Source organism: Ursus americanus, chromosome 25 (genome assembly GCF_024610735.1).
Source record: "Ursus americanus isolate L20-20 chromosome 25, mUrsAme1.1.p, whole genome shotgun sequence".
NCBI lineage: Eukaryota > Metazoa > Chordata > Mammalia > Carnivora > Ursidae > Ursus > Ursus americanus.
The window spans coordinates 26,089,559-26,111,445 of NC_142151.1; the positions used below are offsets into that span (position 1 = coordinate 26,089,559).

The window sequence follows — 21,887 nt, forward strand, 5'->3', positions numbered from 1 at the left end:
ACTGATTAAGCAAGTTGGTCAGCCAAACCATCTTTGTCGACCACCCTTTCCTAATCAGCAAAAAGTGTGGATTCGTGGGGATTGTCTCTAAACCCCTTTCCATTTCTTTGCATTACATTGTGAAGTATTCTTTGCATTCTTTGCATTACGTTGTGAAGTATTAAGAAAAAAAAAATCTGTTACTTAGGACACGTGACTAATATGGCAACACACTGGGCATGCTCACGAGAGGCCTGAACCAGCTTTGAACAGAGAAGAGGTACAGTGAGGTGAGATTGATGAATGAGGGAAGTAGTTACTGCCCAGCCAACTCTTCCAGAGCCATCAGGAATTCACCAGGAGTAGGTGGGTGGGGCAGACGAGTCGGTGTTGACGACAGAAGGCTACTTCCGGCTGTGGTGCGTATGACGTCAGGGCCGAGTCTGACCGGCCCAGCCACAGAGAAGCCGAGGAGGGAGGGATCGCGAGAGTTCAGGAAGGCCGCCCCGAGATTCCGGCGCGGCCGCGGGTGCCACCTCCCGGGGGCGGGGCGAGGGCGGAGCGGGCAAAAGGGAGCGGACGGGCCCCGGACCGGCTGCGGTCCGTGCGGAGGCTGAGCCGGCCGCGGGCGCGACCGGAGGCAGGTGAGTACGCGGATGCGGCGCGCGGCGGCCGCGGCAGGGGGCCCCGCTCGGTGCGCCAGCCCCAACTCTGCGAGCAGGAGTCGGAGGAGATCTTCTGTGTCTTTGGGTGTCCAGGGACAGCCGGGCTAATGTCGCGGCTGGCAGTGTCTCTCCAGTGAAGCTCCAGGGACGGCCTTGGCCCTCTTGTTCCCCGAGGTGATACTAGCCCCCCAGTCCCCGGAGAGGTAGCCCCGAGCCCTGGGAGGAATCTTTGTGCTTCCCTGCTCCTCTCCCCTTTCACTCCTCGGCCCCCGAGCACCCCGATCCCAGTCCCTGCCTGGGCTTCATAAACAATAACAAATGTCGCGGAACCTCTCCTGGTACCCCTTGCCCGCCCGTCCCGTGCCCTCCAGCCGATGTCACCGAGAAGAAGGATTCTAGGCATGGCTCAAATTGTGGGGGCTGCTTGTGTACCATTCCTAAAAACTGATGCGTCAGATTGCTAAACACTTCTCAGATCGACACAGTAAAGCCTCCCAGCTCTCAAAAGCACGGAGTGTTCAACACCGGTCTCAAAATCTGCCCCTACTCCTGGCACTGTACACCCTCTTTTCAACATTATTTTCTCCCACTCCTTTTTTTCCTTTTTACTCTCGGGGGCAAACGAGTGGTGGTTTAATAAGGGAACAGGAAAGGTTGTACCCGATCGAGTAGGAGGTATTTCATCTTTAAAAAGTTATCAGGTTGACAGCAAAAGAACAAACTTTATTTTCAAAACCAGTGGCCTCCCGTTTACTGATGCTGCTTTTGTTTTGTGGGATCACTTTTCGGGTTGCAAGTTTGGAGGAAGGATATAAAAAGAAATGGGGGAGGGGGACGGGAAGAGCTGGAGGTGCTGGAAGTGGTGGCTTGTCCAAAAACTGTGATGCTGTTGTCTCACTTGGTAAAATGTAGAACCAACGCTCTTGTCTGTTTCACATAACTTGTGATAACTTTTGATAGAAGCCAGTTGCTCGGAAAAGGCTTCAATGTTAGCTTTCTTACGGCTAAAGTCTGAGGAGACAACTCTTAGTGTTTTGATTTATGCCTCTTGTTTGTAAGAGGGGAGTGAGACCTTGTCCTTAAGGGGGTGGGGGTGGGGTGGGGACTTAGCTTGTCAGGTCTCCCTGCTTTAAGGCAGGACCTATTGTTGCTTAAGCCCAGTTTTACTTACACGGTGCAGATTTTTTGTCTCGGTCATCTAAGTATGTAAAATTCTGGGAACCTCTTTGTGTTTGATTGACCTTTCTTTGTATGCCTCAGGATATATAAAACAATTAAGTTTACTATACTCTACCCAGTAACTGAGAGGTATTATAAGTGAATTAGCCATCATTGTGACTATTTAAGGAAGAGAAATTAGTTCAAAATATGATTTTAAATTGTGATTACATTTGTTCATTGCATAGGTTCATTAAAGTAAAGTCCTGATCTCAAAAGTAAAAAACAAAAAACAAAAAACTTGGTCTGATGTGACTTAGCTTTGTGTTTTTCTCCTGGTTAAGATGGCTGATAATGTTTTCCATTTGGCTGGGATGTGTTTAGGATGAAAAATAAATTGGGTGCAGTTTTTGTACTCCTTTGAAAAGGCCTGGCCACTGAGGAATGAAAAAAATTAGAAAAGCCACAGTAAATGGGTGCAATTCTTTTTCAGCCTTCTGTTTTTTAGTTTGTTTTAAAATGAGTCAGAGACCAGGAAAATTCGTGCAAATGAATGTGTCCTCAGCAGTTTTTATGCTGAAAAATTAATTTCAAAAGGTAGGACACTATAATATACAAAGGAAAATTTGTAGAAAATGCACTCAATTCAGCCATTTGTTTTCAGAAAAGTTCTGTTCTCTCAAAGTAAGGGCAACATCATTGTGTGAGCGAAGTTGGATAATGCTTCAGCAAGTGCTTTCCCAGTGATCCGGAATAAGTTGGAGGCTTGGTGTGTGTGTGTGTGTGTGTGTGTGTGTGTGTGTGTGTGTGTGTGTGTCACTTTTTTTAAGAGGGAAAAGAGGGCAAAAATAAAGCCAGAAAGATTTGCATCTCAATGTAATGTTAAAATGATTTTTATTTTACATAAATAGTGTAGGGTGGATCAAGCAAGCATATTGTCTTCTAGCATCCCCAGGGTTACATTAAAATCAGCAGATGGGCAAGTTATGATTAGGTTAGATTCGACATATGCAGAAATTATGCTACTGTATGTTTATATTAAAAGTACCATGGGCTTTTTTGAATGAAATAATGCAAGTAAGCTTGTAAGGCATAAGAAATTTAAAAAAAAATAAATTAGTTTTAAAAAATATCCTTAGCAGTTTAAACATATTAAATCAGTCCTTTCCTCCCTCCCTCTCCCCACAAAATTTTGTTTAAGTCTTAGGAGCTCTTATTTAGTATGGTAAGACCAATATTTAAGTGTACTGGTTACTTAAAGCTCTTGTCTCCAGGTAAAGGTTTGCTAATTGACAGGGTATGATTGTTCAGAACCTTTAGAGAGAGGGAAAAGAAGGACAACAGTGAACAATATTTGCTCTCTGGTGGACTCAGATGAGCTGTAGTCTTTATCTTCAGAGAGATAGAATCTAATGGGAGAAAAAAAATGTACCCAAATAACTGTAATACACGTGCCTTTTGTGGGGAAGCCTAGGAGGGAGGTATTAAATTCTACTAGATCAATTAAGGAAGATTTTGAGTAGGGAGAGGCATTTGTATAGATGATTTAGATGATCTAGTCATGATGATCATAATAAGTAAACACTTTATATAATGCCGATTGCTGTCAAAACCTTACATGTACTAATTTACCGGTGTTTAATTCCTATAACAACCATACGGAGTAGGTACTTTTTATTATTCCCATTTTGCAGATAGGGTAACTGAGGTACCAAGATCAGATAACAAGAAAATGATAGAACAAGGGTTCCAACCCAAACATTCTGGCTTATACCTGTGTCCCCGTGCTTAATCTCTATCCTTATTTTCTCTTCCATTCTTGATGGTCTTTGTCAGGTCTTTTTCAAAAAAATTGATTTAGGAAAATACATTTCTCTGGCACACAGATTTAGGGCTCAATTTTCTAGAAAGAGCTTCAAAATAAGGAACACCCAGGTAAGTAAGTAATTTTTGGAATGTTAGATGATCAATTTCAAAAAGTTGCTCTTGGTGCAATTTGAATGTAACTGCTGAGTGGGACTTTTGATAAATTTGAATTATTACTTAGTACCATACCCATAAGGATTTAGAAATGAGAAATTGTAACTATATTAACTCCTTTGCCTAATGGAATGTTTGAATCATTGTATATTTTGGCTTGTAATTTAAAAAAATCACTTGGCATTGGGTATTTTTTGGATGGAATTATGAAGTTGGAATTTAGATAATGATTGATAGTCTCAGACCTTTTGGTTTTTATTTCCACAAACAGCTAAATATATTATGCCCGAATCAGGGTTTTTTTTTTTTTTTTTTTGGTAAGATTTTACTTTTAAGCAATTTCTATACCCAACTCAGGGCTTGAGCTCACAACCACAAGATCGAGTTGCATGCTCTACCAACTGAGCCAGCCAGGAGCCCCATGAATCAGGGTTTTGAATAGAGTGTTGATGCATATAAAATGAGAGAAGTACAATCACTGATACTTTCTGTTAGAGCACCTTTGAAAGCTCTTTCATAGAAAGAGCACCATAGAAATGCACTGTGCCTCGTATAGACCTACTCAGTAAATGCTTCTTTGTTGAATGAATGGTCCAAATGATTTTATTAATGCAGTTTCAAGAAAAGTTCACATTTGTGGTTTTTTTTTTTTTGTTTTTTTAAGATTTTTTATTTATTCATTTGACAGAGATAGAGACAGCCAGCGAGAGAGGAAACACAGCAGGGGGAGTGGGAGAGGAAGAAGCAGGCTTCCAGCGGAGGAGCCTGATGTGGGGCTCGCCAGAACGCTGGGATCACGCCCTGAGCCAAAGGCAGACGCTTAACGACTGAGCCACCCAGGCGCCCCAAGAATAGTTCACATTTTTTATTGGTTATCAAAATATTGGGATCACAATAAATTCGACTGGATTTTAAGTTTTGGAGAGAAAGTATATCTTGGTAGTGGTAGGGGTACTGTCTACCAAGATGCAGACACTTCAGCTCCGTTGTCCATGTCCTGATTGACCAAACTCATAATAGAGTTCCAGAGGCACATTTGAGATTGAGTGTAGTGTTCTCTCCTTGTCTGAGTCGGGTAGATTGTAGAAAACCCCCACAGTAGGATAATTTATGGTCGGTAAGTTTAAAACCTAATAGGAAAAGTAGAAGAACTAAATAAACCAGAATTTAAAGCTCATATATTTATATTATTACAATTAGACAAAAATGGCAATAACAAAGTTAAATATATGTGTGTGTGTGTATATATATGTATATATATATATATTTTTTTTTTACATAGCTTAAATTAATAGTGTTGGCATATTATTCCATTTACCACCACCTGATTGACAAAATTTTTAGGATCTTCAGCTCATAATTTCATGCATATGCTTTTTAAAAAATTTATTTTTTATTTTTTGAGATTTTATTTATTTGAGAGAGAGAGAGCGTGCGCACAGGGGTAGGGGCAGAGGGAGAGGAAGAGAGAATCTTAAGCAGACTGCACACCCAGTGTGGAGCCTGACTTGGGGCTCTGTCTACAACCCTGAGATCATGACCTGAGCTGAAATCAGGAGTCAGACGCTTAACTGACTGAGCCACCCAGGTGCCCCTCATGCAGATACCTGTAAGACAATTATGCTTTGTTTAAAAAAAGTTAACGTTTCTCTAGGTACAGGTTTGGTTTTGAAAGGTTTTTCTTAGTAAAGAGGAGCGTGAGCTGGTGCCTCAGAGGGAAACCAGATATACTCTCACCTTCTTGCTGGTAGAAATTTTGGGGCATCTTTTCTCCAAATAGACTAGTTTGTCTATTTTGAACATCCACTGAGACAGGTAGCTTCCCTCTTAGATGATCTCTGCACAGGTCTCAGAGAAGACCTGAGCAGTCAGAGACAGTTCACATGAGGAGCTGTCCCTTCACACTGATGTTGGGTAAATTCAAAAAGGCCTTGAACTTCGGCGATTTTGTGATAGTAGCACTTCTGCTATGCTCAGCTTTTAAACTGTTAAACGAGCTCTTTGCCTTCTCCTGAATTACCACCAGACCAGTTGACAATCCAAATTGATGTTGATTATCTGGCCTCACATTCAGGTTTCTTGTTCTCCTTGTCTTTTGCTGATTCTTACTGATTCCGTAGGTGTAGACTTTGTTACAACTTTGAAGTCTGATCCCGTATCCACAGGCTGCATCTGGTGTTTTTCTACCTCTTATAACTCTTACTTTCCCCCTTGTTTTCTTAACTTTTACAATTATTTGCTGTCTCTACATCTGATTCCTAATTTTGGAACACTTTCATTACTTTTGCAATTACTGAAGATGATGGAATTAAAAATATTTAACACCTAAAATCAACCACAAATACAACTTCCCCAGAATAAAGAACAAGATGACAGGAACCTAAATGACTGTGCACGTTGTTAATGCCATCTATTTTTGGCAAGCAGAGTTGGTGTGCCTTTGCTATGGAGCCTAGCTTTCATTCTGTCTAGGAAAAGTTAAAAAATGGAAAGTTTGGAAATAGGCTTCTGTATACATCATTAAGCACTTGTTTTGGGGGTGGGGGCGTCCTGCTTTCTCTTCATGCGGTCATTGTCATTCTGCTGTTATGACTTGGGATTTTGGCTACAGTTCTGTAGATTGTAGCAATCCTGGAGACACAGTCCATCATTTGTACACTTAATATGAAAATGCTCTGTGTAATCTATGTTTCTCAAACTTTGTCTCCCAACAGGAATTTATAGACTTAGCTCTCTGTCACCTTCCTTTCTGACATGTTCTTGGCTCTTTTTTTCTTCCTGAATGTCACCAATCAGTGTACAGGTCTAATAATAATTTTATCAACAACAGTAATCACTCACTTATCACTTACTATATATAAGACATAACACTAAGGACTGTATATAAATATTATCTCATTTAATCCCTGAGGCCACCCTGTGAGTTATTATTTCTGCTCACACATGAGGAAACTGGAGTCTTTGGAAAAGTGACCAGGGGTGTGTGGGTAGATAGTAAGTGATGGAGTAGGAACTCGATCCCTGAGATCCAGTTTGCTTTCTCTTGTATTGCTTTATTTTATTTAAAAAACATCTCCTCTCCTGTTTAATTTACTTCCTTCTTTTAGTCTGACCTGAGTTTCCTTTCTTTCCTTCCCTTCCTCCCATTTTTAGGAATTATTTACAGTTTTGCATGTCAAGCATAAATCTTTTTAGGAGAAGTATGCAGAAATAATCCAGCTCTCCTCGTATTTCCTGTAGAGGGGGACTTGGTCTTGGAGAGGGCTTGTTGTGAGAATGCTAGTTGTAGCATCTTGTATTTGTATTGTGCTGTAGAGTTTCCCAAAACATTTTTTTTTCACATATCCTCCTTGCAGTCCTCCCTTTAACTCGGGTCCTTAGATTAAAAGCTGCTACATGCACTTTTCTAAGGACTGTGCAAAATTAGTTGATGAGACACAGTTCTTGCCCTCAGCAATTTTAATGCTGAAATAAATGATATAATCAAATGTTCTGACTTCATTCAAGCCAATTAAGAGCAGATAAATATCATTACAGCATTTTGTTAAAGGGTATTATAGTTTTGAGATTTGAGCTTCCTTTTCAGTCAAAATTGAGAAGTGGAATTTTAGTTCTGCATTTTAAATCATGAAATTTCAAAGTCCTCCATTCTCGTGATTCAGGTGAGTGGTGGTGAAGTCGCTGCCTACCTCATCCTGCATACCACTGTGGCATTTAACGAGAAGAATTATGGGGAACGAATGGGGTGGAGGGAGGACAGATATCATTTCAAAAGTGCAATTGAAGAAATGGAGATCCTAATTTGGGCTTGATGAGGTATCTTATAGTGTCGCTACCGTAGGAAATTGGATGTCAACTTTAGAGAATGGGTACGTTTCATGTATTCAACTCTGGCAAGTTGTATTATTTGAGAGATCAGAGAGCTTATTCAGTGATCTATCTTTGACATTTTATCTTGTGCCAGTATTTTGTTTTACTAAATTTGATTTTTATTAAACAGGATATTTTTTCTTACTTAAGCGTTTGCCCATTGAGTTGGCCCCAGTATGGAAACACCACACCGTGTTTGCACTTCACCGTTTTTTGGTATTTGTCAGCAGAGGCTGGTTGCCTGGTTTATAGCACTAGGGAGTTGCCTTGTGTTTTGTTTTTACAATAGAGATCCATTTCATTTGGACACGTCTTTCAAATCTGGTTGAGGATATTCTCCATATGTCCACTATTATCTAGCCAAACCGAAAAGACTTTTTCTATTTTTGTGGCTAGAGTGGAAAAATTTCCGTCTGAATTGCATGTATTTGGCCCATCAGTATTCTTAATACTGGCAGATCCTGAAGGAATCACAGACTCATAATGTTTTAGTGAGGTAAATCATGATAATTCAACATTTATCGTCTATTTGCAGTATACCGTATGCGGTACCGTGGCAAAATAGAGGTGAGTAAAATATATTGCACTTCCACTTAGAAAGGTTCCACAGTAAGAGACATAATGTATGGGTACAAATAACTGTAATTCAAACAAAAAGATAAGTGAGTGACAGGGCACTGTGGGAGCAGAGGAAGGAGGGATTGCTTCTGGCTGGAGAGATTAGGAAGGCTTCCCATATAAAGTGAAATATGAATTGGCTATTTAAGAGTGAAGGCCAGGCCAGGCAGAGGGATTAGCATGGATTGGATATATCTCCATAACACCTGATAAATTGTATGTCAGTTATTTACTTCTGTCTTTGCCCTATTGGATGTAAGCCCACTGAGCTTTGAGAACAGGTGTTTCTCAGAAAGCTTTTCATTCTTTGCATCATCAACTGTTCAACCTGGTACATTTAATTCAAGTCATACTTTAGGAACATCACAGTGGCAGTGGTGTATCTGGACTGGCTTCAAGGGAAGAGGGACCAGAAATGAGAAGACCAATAAAGAGACTATTTGTATTTATCTTTAAATTTTTTTATTTGAGTATAGTTGACACATGATGTCACATTAGTTTCAGGTGTACAACATAGTGATTCAACTTTCTCTATAAGTTATACTCACCACCAGTGTAGCTAACATCTGTCACCAACACAATGCTATCACAATATCAGTGACTTTGTCCCCTATGCTGTGTGTTTCAGCCCCATGACTTATTCCATAACTGGAAGCCTGTGCCTCCCACTCCCCTTCACCCATTTTGCCCAGCCCAGCCCCGCCCCTCCCCTCTGGCAACCATCAGTTTGTTCTCTGTACTTATAGGCCTGATTCTGCTTTTTGTTTATTCATTTGTTTTGTTTTTTTAGATTCCACATATGAATGAAATCCTTTGGTATTTGTCTGTCTCAATCTGACTTATTTCGCTTGGCATAATGCCCTCTAGGTCCATCCACATTGCAAATGACACGATCCAATCCTTTTTTATGACTGAGTAATATTCCATTGTCTAGATATATGACATCTTTTTCATCCATTCATCTATTGATGGACACTTAAGTTGCTTCCATATCTTGGCTATTGTAAATAATGCTGAAATAAGCATAGGCATGCATGTATCTTTCTAAATTTGTGTTTTTGTTTTGAAGAGACTAAATGATCTAGGAGTTAGATAATAAAGTTCCAAACTAGGTGGGATTGGAAAAGAGAGACTCGGGCGGATGGTTGTTGCGCCTCCATCTTGAGACCGAGGGAGTTCTTTCACTGTGTGAATTACCTGTGAGGTACATGTCATGTACCAGGGGATACAGTGATGGGAGGACATGGTGCTCCCTCAGACAGCAGGCAGGTAGCTAGAGAGCCACACTTGCAGGTATAGAAAGAATTGCTATAGCGTACAGTCGCTATAACGGAGGAGCAGTAAGAGGCACAGTGAAGGAAAAGGAGCACGTATTTGGGAAAATCAAAGAAGCCTTCCAGGGAGGTGGTAGTGTGTGAGCTTAAACCTGAAGGGTGAGTAGGAGTTTTTCAGGCCGAAAAGCAGCAGTAGGACATGGTAGCGCGGAGATCTAAGAGACTGTTTAGAGAGCCACAAGAGCCTGGGTTATTTTAGTGTTGGGACGTGAGGCTAGATAGGATAAATGGACTTGTCTTAATAAGATAGCATTTTATTTGCCATTTTTTTTAAGTTTTCTTTTTAAAAGATTTTATTTATTTATTTCAGAGAGAGAGAGAGTGAGCATGAACAAAGGGGAGGGGTAGAGGGAGAGGGAGAAGCAGGCTCCCCGTAGAGCAGGGACCCCCATCTGGGACTCGATCCCAGGACCCTGAGATCATGACCTGAGCTGAAGGCAGATGCTTTGCTGACTGAGCCACCCAGGCGCCCCTGCCATGGTGGGTTTTTTTTTTTTTTTTAAATATTTATTTTATCCAGCTCTAGCACTCTGAGTGCTTTTGTAAGGAAGTATTCCTTTTGTAAGGAAGTATTCCTTTTGTAAGGAAGTATTTCTATTGCCTCTTATAGCCTCGTGGAAGTACCTCTGCTGTGCTTCCCACCCCAGCCTGCAAGTATACAGCCAGTAATAAATTGTCTCTTGCTGCCGTTCTGTGAAATTAAACAGAAAACGTGATGAGTGATACCAATAGGCAGAGAGATAAAGAGAGAAAGCATCCATTGAAACCTTTTCTCTGATAAATGCCCAGACCCACTAGGGTTGTCCTAGAAAGAGAATACAGCATCAATGCATAGCTTCAAGAGTACTTGACGCAAGGGAGGGGATTGTGGTAGGAACACAATTATTTACCTTTCTCATATAGTTTTATGGAACCCGTGAAGATTTCCCAGAACTGTAATATCTAGTGGCTAAAGTCCTTTTGTCCTGGTTCTAGCCTTGATTTTTTTTTCATCTTCTCTACTCTGACCCTTACTATACTTTATAACTTAGCATGACTTAAACTTTAAATGGTGTCAAACATGGACTGTAGTTTGTTCCCCTCCCACCTTTTCTGGGCGTTCAGAAACCTGCATTGAGGGCTCCCTGCTCAGCAGGGAGTCTGCTTCCTCTCCTTCTCCCCCTCTCCCTTCCCCCTCCCCCCGTTTGTGCTCTTCCTCTCTGTCTCCCTCTCCCTTTTCTTTCTCTCAAAATAAAAAAATAAAATCCCCCCCTGAAAAAAACCCTGCATTAGCAAATCACGATTCTGAATTATGTGTATGTAATCTATATGAGACAGCCAGAGCTAGGAAGCTAGGTTTCTCTTTCACATAGGTTTCTTTTCTACAGCCATTTATTCTTTCTGTCTTGTGGATTGGGCCACTGAAACAGAATATAGTTGTTTTCTAAGGTCAACCATAAAGTTAATTAGAATTATATCCATTGTCTTCTAGGCTAGGACTTGGCTGCTGTGTTAGCTTTAGTGCCATTAGTGGTAATAATAAAAGTTTCTGGGCACTACCAACAGGAAAGTGAAAGACAAGAGGGACAAGAAAAAAAAAGGCTTGCTGAGTATCAGGGGAGGCATAGGGTGGGAGCTGGAGAAAAGGTTAAAAGGGGTCAAATACCTCTAACACCTGTTCCAGGTGCCGCTTAGTGGGACGTGTGCCATATTTTAAGATTAAGTTGAACCGCCAGTAGTCATGTCTGAAAATACGCTGGGTGTGTTGATATGCCAAAAATGACAGTTTGTTTTAATCAAACATTTCTGGATTTAATAAAAACAAAATTTGTATATATACCTGTGCCTCTGTGTTTAGTATTGAGTAGAAAGGGAGACAGAAACCAGCACCTTTTAAATATTAGTGAAAGTTACAGGTACATTTCTGAAAGGCAGTAAAACATTTAAGATTTAAACCCACAGATTACGCACAGAGCCCCCATCAGGCAGAGGTGGCAGGAAGGGAATGGAAGCGCAAGTAGGAACACGTGGTTGGATGAAACTGCGTTTTTGAACAACTCCTAAAACAGGACCCACAGCAGGAAAAACAGGGTGAGGAATTGGATCTAGAGCCTGTGGTCTCCTGTCCAGGTAAACCAACTATGTTTCACTTGCAGGAAACAAGAAGCCTTAATGCTTCAAAACGTTTTTCCATTACCAGCTAACAAAGCCAAAGAATAAAAATAGGCACAATTTTAGTGTTTCTGTAATGGTGATAAAAAGTTATTTCTCAGGCTGGGAGAAACACTGAATTGAATGAACGTCTGGCTCACGTTCAGAGCTGAAAGCCGCCGTAGAGGTCAGACGGTCAGATTCTCTACTGGGCATTCCCTCTAATCCTTGACAAGTGCGTGGCTCATCTTTGTCTATATATTTTAGCTCGTTGCTAGAGGCAAGGAATTCAGCAGTTTACAGGATACCCAACTTTCGTTCCTTTCAGTAGTGGTGTTCTCCTGCCTTCTGTCCCCTATTTTTCTTCTCCCTGCACGTGCTCTGGGAGCTGGATGGTCTCACATGCTCTGATGTCTTTAGCGACCACTCTGTGATGATCACTTCCAGCTTTGTACATCATACTCAGACTTCTTCTGAGCTCGGGACTCCACTATCCATCTCTTTCCTAGAATATTTAATATTTAAGGAGTAGACCTCACTTTTCCAGCTCCATAAATGTGAATTGTTTATGTGTGTCCAGAAATAATCAGGATTATGGAAATTTACTTATGTTCAGCAAGTGACCAAGAGACTGTTACATAAACACAAGAATGCCAATTAATGAACTTATTAATATAAGTGTGAGTAGAATGGAGGCGTGCATCGCTTGGTCAGCACGCTGTCACCCACTAGGACGGTCTGCATGGGAAGCGTCACTAAGCCATGATGGGCTGTTGGAGCATCTTTTTTATGAGGATGCATCTGCCCGGTGCTGCTCTGCCTATGGGCAGCCCATTTAATCTTGGACGCTGTTAGGGGAACACAGGCAAAATCTTGCATGTTAAACTCCTGCTTTCTTCCCCTCAGATTAATATAATGGTGTTCTGTTAACACAGTTTCTTTAGCCAGAAGAAAACAAAATTGACAAGGTTTCAGCTTTCTTACTTTTTTTTTTTTTAAAAAGATTTATTTATTTATTTGATTGAGAGAGAGAGAGACAGGGAGAGAGCACGAGTGGGAGGGGCAAAGGGAGAGAGAATCTCAAGCAGACTCTGTGTTGAGCATGGAGCCCCATGTGGGGCTTGATCCCACGACCCTGAGATCACGACCTGAGCCGAAACCAAGAGTCGGATGCTTAACTGAGATGAGATACCCAGGCGCCCCACAAGGTTTCAGCTTTCTTAATTCACATTCTAATCCTGCCTCCCAGAAACTACACGCTGTTCACTTTTGGTTGGAGTTGGGTATTCCTGATATTTTCAGTCACATGTTTTTTTGGAATTACTTATGTTGATAGCTAATTTCTACTGCTCTATTTGATTCATGCTGATATTGCTCCCACAGGGTGATTTAATTTTCAAATTAGGTGGGCATTTTGCTTTGTCCCTTTGTACTGACTATAAGGCACTGCCAGTATTGCAGACTTGTCCAGGTATGGGCTGACCAATACAGTGTACAGTATGACATTCACCTTCCCTGTTCTTGACCTTTTATGTCTATTAGCTTTGCCTAATATTAAGAGTGTATAAATTTGGGGGATGGCCATTTCACATTTTTTAATTTATGTCAAGCTCTGTTCAACAAAAGGCTGTAGTTGGTTCTTTATGTATATAACAGTTTGTCACCATTTATGCTAGCATTTAATTTTTTTGAATCTAAATATAATTCTTTATGTTTTCCCTATTAAATTTCATTGGTTAAAGTTAAATCTTCTGTTAAAATTGTTTTGGATTTTGACTCCTCTGTGCCCCTTTGGATTATTCTCTCCAGATTCCAGTTTGGGATAAGGACTTTGAAAAGGATACATCTGATAAGGATTGAACTTTCTCCAGTTCATTGGTAATAAAATTGCCTAAGCCCAGCGAGTCTTGCAGAACTTACTTAGGAGCACTCTGAGTTTTGTTGCTTAATCAGTTATAAACACATCCAATGCTGAGCCCATTTTTCTTCATCTTTCTCCCTTCCTCCTCCTAAAAAATAAATTGGAGAGTGGGGCTTGATCAGTACCTTTCAGAGTCACAGAGATTATTTGTCCTTCAGATTTGCCAACGAAAGAGATAAAGTTACTTGGCAAGACTTGTTCCTCCTGAATCCGTGTGGATTTTTAGTGATCACCCATCTTTGTCTGTGCAGAAGCCATCTGCTTTATTATCTGTTCTAGAATTTTCCTCAGGCTGGATGATAAGCCCAACAGTGAGTGTTTTGTAACATTTTGTAACGTCCATGTTCTTTTGTAATGTTCATGTTCTTTCCTCATTTTGAAAGCTGGGGCAGTTTGTCTCCTGTCCTTTAGTGCAGCTCTCTGGTCCTCATAGTTCATCCGAGTACTTAGAGCACATGGGCCTGAGATACACAAACAGATCAGCTGGCCAGGTGAGAAGATTTGCAGGGCATTGGGGGCAGTTGTCTTATGGCCTCCTGTGTCCTGGGCTTCAGCTCCCTGGTTGGGCATCCAGTTTTGGCCTTTGTTTCCTACTGTTTGCTGAGAAGACAGGTGGAGCTCCACTGGTGGGTGGTGGGTGGGCACCCCACTGGGAGTTCTCCTCTATAACACAGGGCTTGTACCTCCCCAGCAAGGATGTCATAAAATAGAAATATGTGAACTGTAAAGGGGTATGCAAGTGTAATATTTTATTTATTTATTTATTTATTTATTTATTTATTTATTTGATAGAGAGAAAGAGAGAGAGAACACAAGCAGGGGGAGTGGCAGGCAGAGGGAGAGGGAGAAGCAGGCTTCCTGCTGAGCAGGAAGCCCAACTCAGGGCTTGATCCCAGGACTCCAGGATCATGACCTGAGCTGAAGGCAGGTGCTTAACCGACTGAGCCACCCAGGTGCCCCTTCAAATGCAATATTTTTAAAAAACAAAACAGAAATGGTTTTTCTTTTTCTTTTTTTTTCTGTCCTACGTTAACTACACCATTTCCCTGCACCAGCTTACCCAGGCCGATGCAAATTTTCCCTTCCAGATGGAAATTCAGAAGCTGCTTTTGTAGCTCTTAATGGTTTTCTGAAGTTCAGCTCATTGTGGGCCTCTGGCTTCCTGATACCATCCTCCGTGTCTTTTATAGGCATACATGTTATGTGTGTCCCCTCTCTGTTTCTCTTATCTGTGTCTTTAAAATCTGAGTTCATTGGAGAGCTCTTTATGCATGCAGTCTTTTCAGAATCTTCCCCTTTTCTCTGTCATTAATATCCTTTGCAGTTTATAACCAGAGTTCTATTTTTTTTATACCAAGTCATTTTAAGTTTTACTTTTTATCCACATGACTAGGATGAATAGGGGCAATACTGTTTGGTTATACTTTTTTCCTCCATGTTTTTCTGACTCATTCTCTTTCCTTAATTCTCTCTCTGTCACCCTTCTTTCCTGGATACTTCTAGTGATGTAATTTTAGGAATTATTTGCTCTAAAACCTAGAAGTTTATTTAAGATTTTATTTCTCTATTTATTTTTGAGAGAGAGAGAGATCACGAGAGGGGAGAGGGGCAGAGGGAGAAGCTGACTCCTCCGCTGAGCAGGGAGCCCGATGAGGGCTCTAACCCAGGACCATGATATCATGACCTGAGCTGAAGGCAGTCACCGAACTCAGGCACCCTAAAACTTAGAAGTTTAAACCTGGTACTTTATCAAGTCCTAAATAGATATAGAACATTTTACGTATTATTCTTTTAAATTCATTTTTAATTTGTAATTTACTTTCAACAGAGTTTAAAATGGACACTATCTCCAGGGAAATAATCATGATTTCTACTTCTTTCGTATTTTCCTCGCAACGCCTCGTCAGATACAGGTATTTCACATAGGCACTGAGTGTGACAGGACCTAGTAAGTGTGAGTTCTTATGGGTATAACTCAGGAGTAATCCGAAGTCCTCGTGGTGTCTACAGGTGCTTCACATTTTGGTACCTCTACGTCTCTGACCTCTTTTTCTTACCACGCCCGTGCACTCACTCTGTTCTTACCATGCTAAGCTCCTTGCTGTTTCCTACAGACACGCTGCTGCAGTAACTGTTCCCAGTGTGGTACCCTCCTCCCCCAGGTTTTGAAACCACTTTTTTCCACCTCATTCAAACTTCCTTCTCAAGGGAACCTCTCCCAATGACCTTATTTAAAATGTTAATGCTTCTCTCAGCCCCTGCACTTTCTGTTCCCTCCCCAACTAGAATGTAAGCTCCAAAAGGGCAGGTGTTTTATTGCCGAGAGCAGTACCTGGCCTGTAGTGGACGCTCAGTAAATATTGCTCAATCACAGCTAGTTTAACTAGAACTGTATTCTTGAGAGCTTCCTAAAACATATCATGCAGCTTCCCTTTTAGAGTCTCAGGCAAGATTTACTTGTAATCTCTGTGAACTTTCTGTAATTTGTGTTCTCTAATATCCCACATTCCCAGCCATTGTAACAAACTTCAAAATTGCTGTCAGATTTCCCAATACTGCCGTTTAATCAAGTAACTTCTTCCCATGGTCACATTCATATCCAGAATGTTTCTTTTACTATTTGAGAGATGGAAGGCTTAGCAAGGCACTTATCAGATGCCTTGATTTTTAGCTGTGGAAGAATTCTAGCAGATCTCCCCAAAGTTGAAGTTTCCATCACAGCTCAATTTATTTCTGTGTCAGCTTCTGTCTCTAGAATATTCCAGAGCAGCAATTCTTTATGTTCTACCTTTCCACCATTGCTCCATTCCAGTTCAGAGTCCTAGCCCATCAAATCCCAGTGATGCTTAATGGTATCGTATTTACTTATTTATAAAATGGCAATTTTCTTTCTTTAATACTCATATTCTGGATTTGTGTTCGCAGGAACCTAATGCTGCATTGTCGCTAACACCCTTCCCATTTGTTTTCCTGCAACAAATAATTTGCTAGACCTTTCTCATTGTCATTTTTTTCAGAGCATGACCAGCTTCTTTCATAGTTACAATAATATCTAAACTTTTTCTACCTCTTCTTTGATTTTAAGCTTAAAGTCCACTTGATCAATGAATCAAAATTACATAGTGACTTCTGGGAATATATCCAAAGGAAACAAAAACACTAACTCAAAGATGTCTGCACCTCCATGTTCATAGCAGCATTATTTCCAGTAGTCAAGACATGGAAACAACCTAAGCATCCATTGATAGATGAATGGATAGAGAAAGTGTGGGGGGGGCACCTGGGTGGCACAGATGGTTAAGCATCCGACTCTTGGTTTGGGCTCGGGTTGTGATCTCTGGATTGTGAGATCGATCCTGATGTCAGGCTCCACACTCAGTGTGGAGTCTGCTTGGGATTCTTTCTGCCTGTCCCTCTGCCCCTTCCCCATGTGTGCTCTCTCTCTCAAATAAATAAATATTTTTTTAAATGGGGGGGAAAAAATTGTGCACACACACACACACACACACACAATGGAATATCCAGCCATTAAAAAAATGAGGAAATCCTGCCATTTACAACAATATGGATGGACCTGAACAGTATTATGCTAAGCGAAATAAGTCTAACAGAGAAAGACAAATACATATGATCTCGCTTATATGTGGAATGTAAACCAAACCAAAACAAACTCCTAGAAAAAAACAGTCAGATTTGTGGTTGCCAGAGTTGGGGGGAAGGGGGGAGGAGAGGGGAAGGGTGGTCAAAAGGTACAAACTTCCAGTTACAAGATAAGTAAGTACTAGGGATGTGGAAGGTACGACAAGATGACTGTGGCTGACACTGCTGTATGGTGTATTGGAAAGTTGTTGGGAGAGTAAATCGTTAGAGTTCTCATCACAAGAGAAAAAAGTTTTCTTCTTTTGCTTTCTCTATTTATTGTATCTGTAGGAGATGATGGATGCTAACTAAACTTATTAACAGTGGTCATTTCACAATATATGTAAGTCTCCCCATCATGCTATATACCTTAAACTTATGTATGCCAATGGTATCTCAGTATAATAGGAAAAAGATTACCTAGTGATTAGAAAAGGCTTTGGAACTACCATTTTAACTGTGTGGCCTGGACCAAATGAAATTACTTACATCTTCTAAACTTATTTTCATATCTGTAAAAGGGAGAGGGGATGGGAGCTACAGTAAAATAATGCTTGCTTCATAACATATTCATCCTCTTCTCAGAATTAAGTGAAATTAAGACAAATGATAAACTTTTATATTTGGTTTACTCTTTTCCAGACGTGGTTTTAAGAGCGTAATATATTAACATAGGGCGTATCTGACGTTCGTTGTGTTTAGCACGTGCCCTTCCCACGGAAGCAGTCAGGATGCTAGCTTTCACTAGTAACAGAAGCAGTTCTCTGTGTAAACATATTCATTTCGTAGTTTTTGCAAGGTCTACTTCCACATCAGCCAAGAGTCCGTTACAGATGCCTGTATGCTGAGGTATGAACCAGGCATCCATATGTCATCATATCATCCTTTAACACTGTCCAGTTGCTAAAAAAAACCACAAGAAGCCTTACAGTAATCCCTTCAAAAAACTTCTATTTTGGGGTTAAGGTCTAGGCAATAATAATGCCCTTTTTTGAAAACCCAGGCATTACCCTTTGAAATTGAGAACAAATTATTTCTTTAAATTTAAAGAAAAATTTCAACTTGTATAAATAGAAATGTTGAAAACTGTTTTTTATAATTCATATTTAGTGAATTCCATATGTTTTAATTGAGCGCAAAATGGGTAAGTTAAAATACCTCTGCTAAAAGGGAGAAAGCATTATAGAGATTATGCTAAGTGTTGATAGGTTAAGCATTATAAAACATTACCTTTTCCATGGAAGAAAACTCATAAAGTCATTGAGTAGTCAGGTTCTGAGTAGCTCTTAATTTCATAATGATATAGATATGTGTACTTAAAGTAGACTCAAACAAAATATTTGTTGTATATGAACTCTGTTTTAACGTGACAGTCATATTCATTTCACCCTGTATTTAGGAAAGGTCAGATGATAAAAGATGATGTAGAAAGCCCTTTGAACACTCTAAAGAACTTCATAAATATGGGCAGTACTACTCTGTACATGAAAATTTTTCTTATCAGTTGGCAGTTACCATCTCTTAACCAATAGCAGCATGACACCTGAGATTTGCTGATTTATATAAGAGCATTTTATGAATAGGTAGGACTCTACTCAGGTCTTTTGTTTTAATAGGCATTTCTCTTTGACGTTCACTCCAGTCAAAGCACTCTTTCAGAAGACTTAGCACTTATTCTCTTGGAGATTAGAAGGTGTTTGAGATCCTCGTTACTGCTCCCTTGGAAGAGACTTTGAGAACCCCAATTATCATTCCCTTGAACTCTGTCTCTGTTGTTCCAGCTTTGGGACATGGGGACCCTCTGTCATCACTACAGTGTTAGATCTAATGGGCCTCCATAGTACTGTGCTGAAATAGTCTCCTGCTGTATTCCTTGGGGCGGTGCTTGACCTGCCCAAATTGCTACGATGTATGTTGCAGTGTATATAAGGTAGTGAAAGAGAAGCTGGGGCTGAAACTGATTACTTCAGTCAACAAATATTAGCCCTTCCTTTGTGTTGTGTATCATGCTAAATGCTGTGAGGGACAGAATAAAGTCTGGCTCTTTCCTCAAGGAATATGGAATTTAATAGGTGACTAACATACATGACAGTAAATCCACTTACACGGAAGTATGGAATTAAATGCCTAATTGTGAGATTCATAGTAAGTGCTAGTCAAGTTCTGAAGCGAAACATAAATGAGGTTAGAGAAATCAAGAACAGCTTTGTAGAAGAGGAAAAATTCATGAGGCTCTTTAAATACAAATAGAGGGGGAAAGGAAGGACTATTTTTAAGATATTCCAGGGTTTGGTGGTAGGGTTGATTATGGTATGTCTGTTGGTTGATGAGGGAGGAGACTGGCAAATAATGGAAAATAAAGTTAAGTAGTTAGGGTGGAGCCAAATTATGGGGTTTAATAAAAGCCAGACAAAGAAGTTTAGATTGGAGTGGCAGAAAGGAGAAGGCTTTAAATGTTTGCACCAGGGATTGACATCATCTAAGTTCTATAGAAAGAGCAGCAATTTAGAGATGGCAGAGAATAGCATCAGGAAGACCCCCTTCGAACACTGCTGCAGTTATGTTACTGACATTGTGATTGGGGCCTGGACTGAAAAAATGATGGAAATGAGAATGAAGAATAAGGTGGGATGGGAGAGAGATTTGGACAGTTTGTTAATGAATTTTAAACAGGAAAGGGAGAGTTGAATTGCTTTCCAAGCTTTTTGATTGGAAGAAAGGTGGGTGCCGTGGACAGAAATGGGGTTGGCTGCGGAGGAAAAGTATGCATTTACTTTTGGATGTAATTGTATATGAGTTATCTGTAAGGTGTTTACGTTGAAATGTTCAGCAGAGAAATATGACACAGCAGGTTGGATGAAAAGGTAGGGTGTGTTACTCATCCGTGGAGAGTCTTGCGTAAAGAAAGGCAGGGGAAAGGATGAGCTCTCTCCGAGAGAGTTTAAAGACGGAGGTTCAAGGACTGGCTTTCATGAATAGCTTCTAGTAGATAAATCTGAAGGGATCCTCGTAGTGTTGATTGAAATTACTTTAACAAGTAATTTTTCCCTTGGTGATAAAAGGCATGTCAAGCTATTTTAGGAAATTAGAAAATTCGAAAAGGTAAAAAGGAAAAAGATAACCATAACAGTACTTGGTTTTCTTTCTGGTCTTTTTCTTTTGCATATAAAGGGTTAGGAAATATATACAAATATATATGTATCTGTGTGATACATATATGTATATACGATCGTGTAGTATTATATGCTTTTGTCGCTTGCTTTTTCATTTAACATTGCATCATGATAATTTTCCCAAGTCACGAATAGCTGCTTAAATATACTATTCTTAAAGAACTGCATGGTTTGTTTGTTTGTTTTTGTTTTTGTTTTTTTTTGGATTTACCAGTATTTTTTTTTTTTTAAAGATTTTATTTATTTATTCGACAGAGATAGAGACAGACAGCGAGAGAGGGAACACAAGCAGGGGGAGTGGGAGAGGAAGAAGCAGGCTCATAGCGGAGGAGCCTGATGTGGGGCTCGATCCCAGAACGCCGGGATCACGCCCTGAGCCGAAGGCAGACGCTCAACCACTGTGCCACCCAGGCGCCCCATGGATTTACCAGTATTTAATCACAGTTCAATCATTAAACATTTAGATTGCTTCCAAAATTTTTTGGTTTTATTAATAATAATATAGTAAACCTCTGTGAAATATATACTCTTCAGCTGTTACTTAGACATGAGCTATCTGAAAGCTGAGACCTCTGTATCCCTAGCACCTAGGAGAGTGCCTGGACACAGTAGTTGCTTAATTTTAAAAAAAGGTCTTGACAGAATGAAGGAAGAGCATTAAATGATCAATTCCTCTGACTTCCTGAATTCTAATTCCATGAGTACTCAGGAACTGTCCATAGAAGTCTGGCTGTAAGGAGAGTATTGGCCACGAATGGCCATAAACAGACGTTCTTGCTTCTGTCACAGTTATATTTGTCAGAGTCTATTAGTAAACTTCTATTCTGATTTCTCTTGAGGCTTATATTAATTTTTGTTTGCCTCTAAAAGATGGAGCTACCTAATTGATGCGGATAAAAATCGGATTTCTGAGCCTGTAAGGCTGTGGATTGGGCCTGGGTTGTGATAAATCACCAAGGTAATGAACGCTGCCATCAAGAGCGCTCTGAAGAAAACAGTCTGAGAGCCTTCACATTGTAAAAACCCATGGCAGGACCATGTTTCCACAATCGAATCCCAGTGGTATCTTGAAAAGACAGATGTTTAACTCTTTTCAAATAATATTTTTACATATTTGAGATACAAAGACATTGTGTTCAACAACTTTTTCCTTAAAAATATATTTCATTGCCACTCAGAAGTTAGTTTTCAAGAGGAATGATGTATGCAAAAGTTTATGATAGTCATCTAATCATAAAGAAGTTTCAGAAATAAATGTGCAGTGTTTATATTTTCTCTCAAATAGCATTATCATGTTATTTTCCTATGGTAATGAAAGCATATTATGAAGAATTTTCAGATTCAGTTCATAGTTTCATTGTACCTAGGGAAAACTTTAGTAGAAAATTAGAGAATTTCTAATTTTATTAGAAGATTAATA

The 21,887-nt window shown here is 40.1% G+C and overlaps 1 protein-coding gene across 2 annotated transcripts in view; it reads left to right on the forward strand.

The window, feature by feature from the left end:
* The first annotated feature begins 533 nt into the window (after positions 1–533).
* STK38L (serine/threonine kinase 38 like) overlaps positions 534–21,887 on the forward strand; it is an 81,529-nt gene continuing 60,175 nt past the window's right edge. Inside the window, exons 1-2 of one of the 2 annotated variants that reach the window (XM_087855712.1) lie at positions 566–623; positions 15,484–15,568. The gene's annotated coding sequence lies outside the window, so the exon portion shown is untranslated. Of the gene's footprint in view, positions 624–15,483; positions 15,569–21,887 lie in introns of both variants that reach the window. The other variant, XM_045811773.2, reaches the window with a different exon arrangement.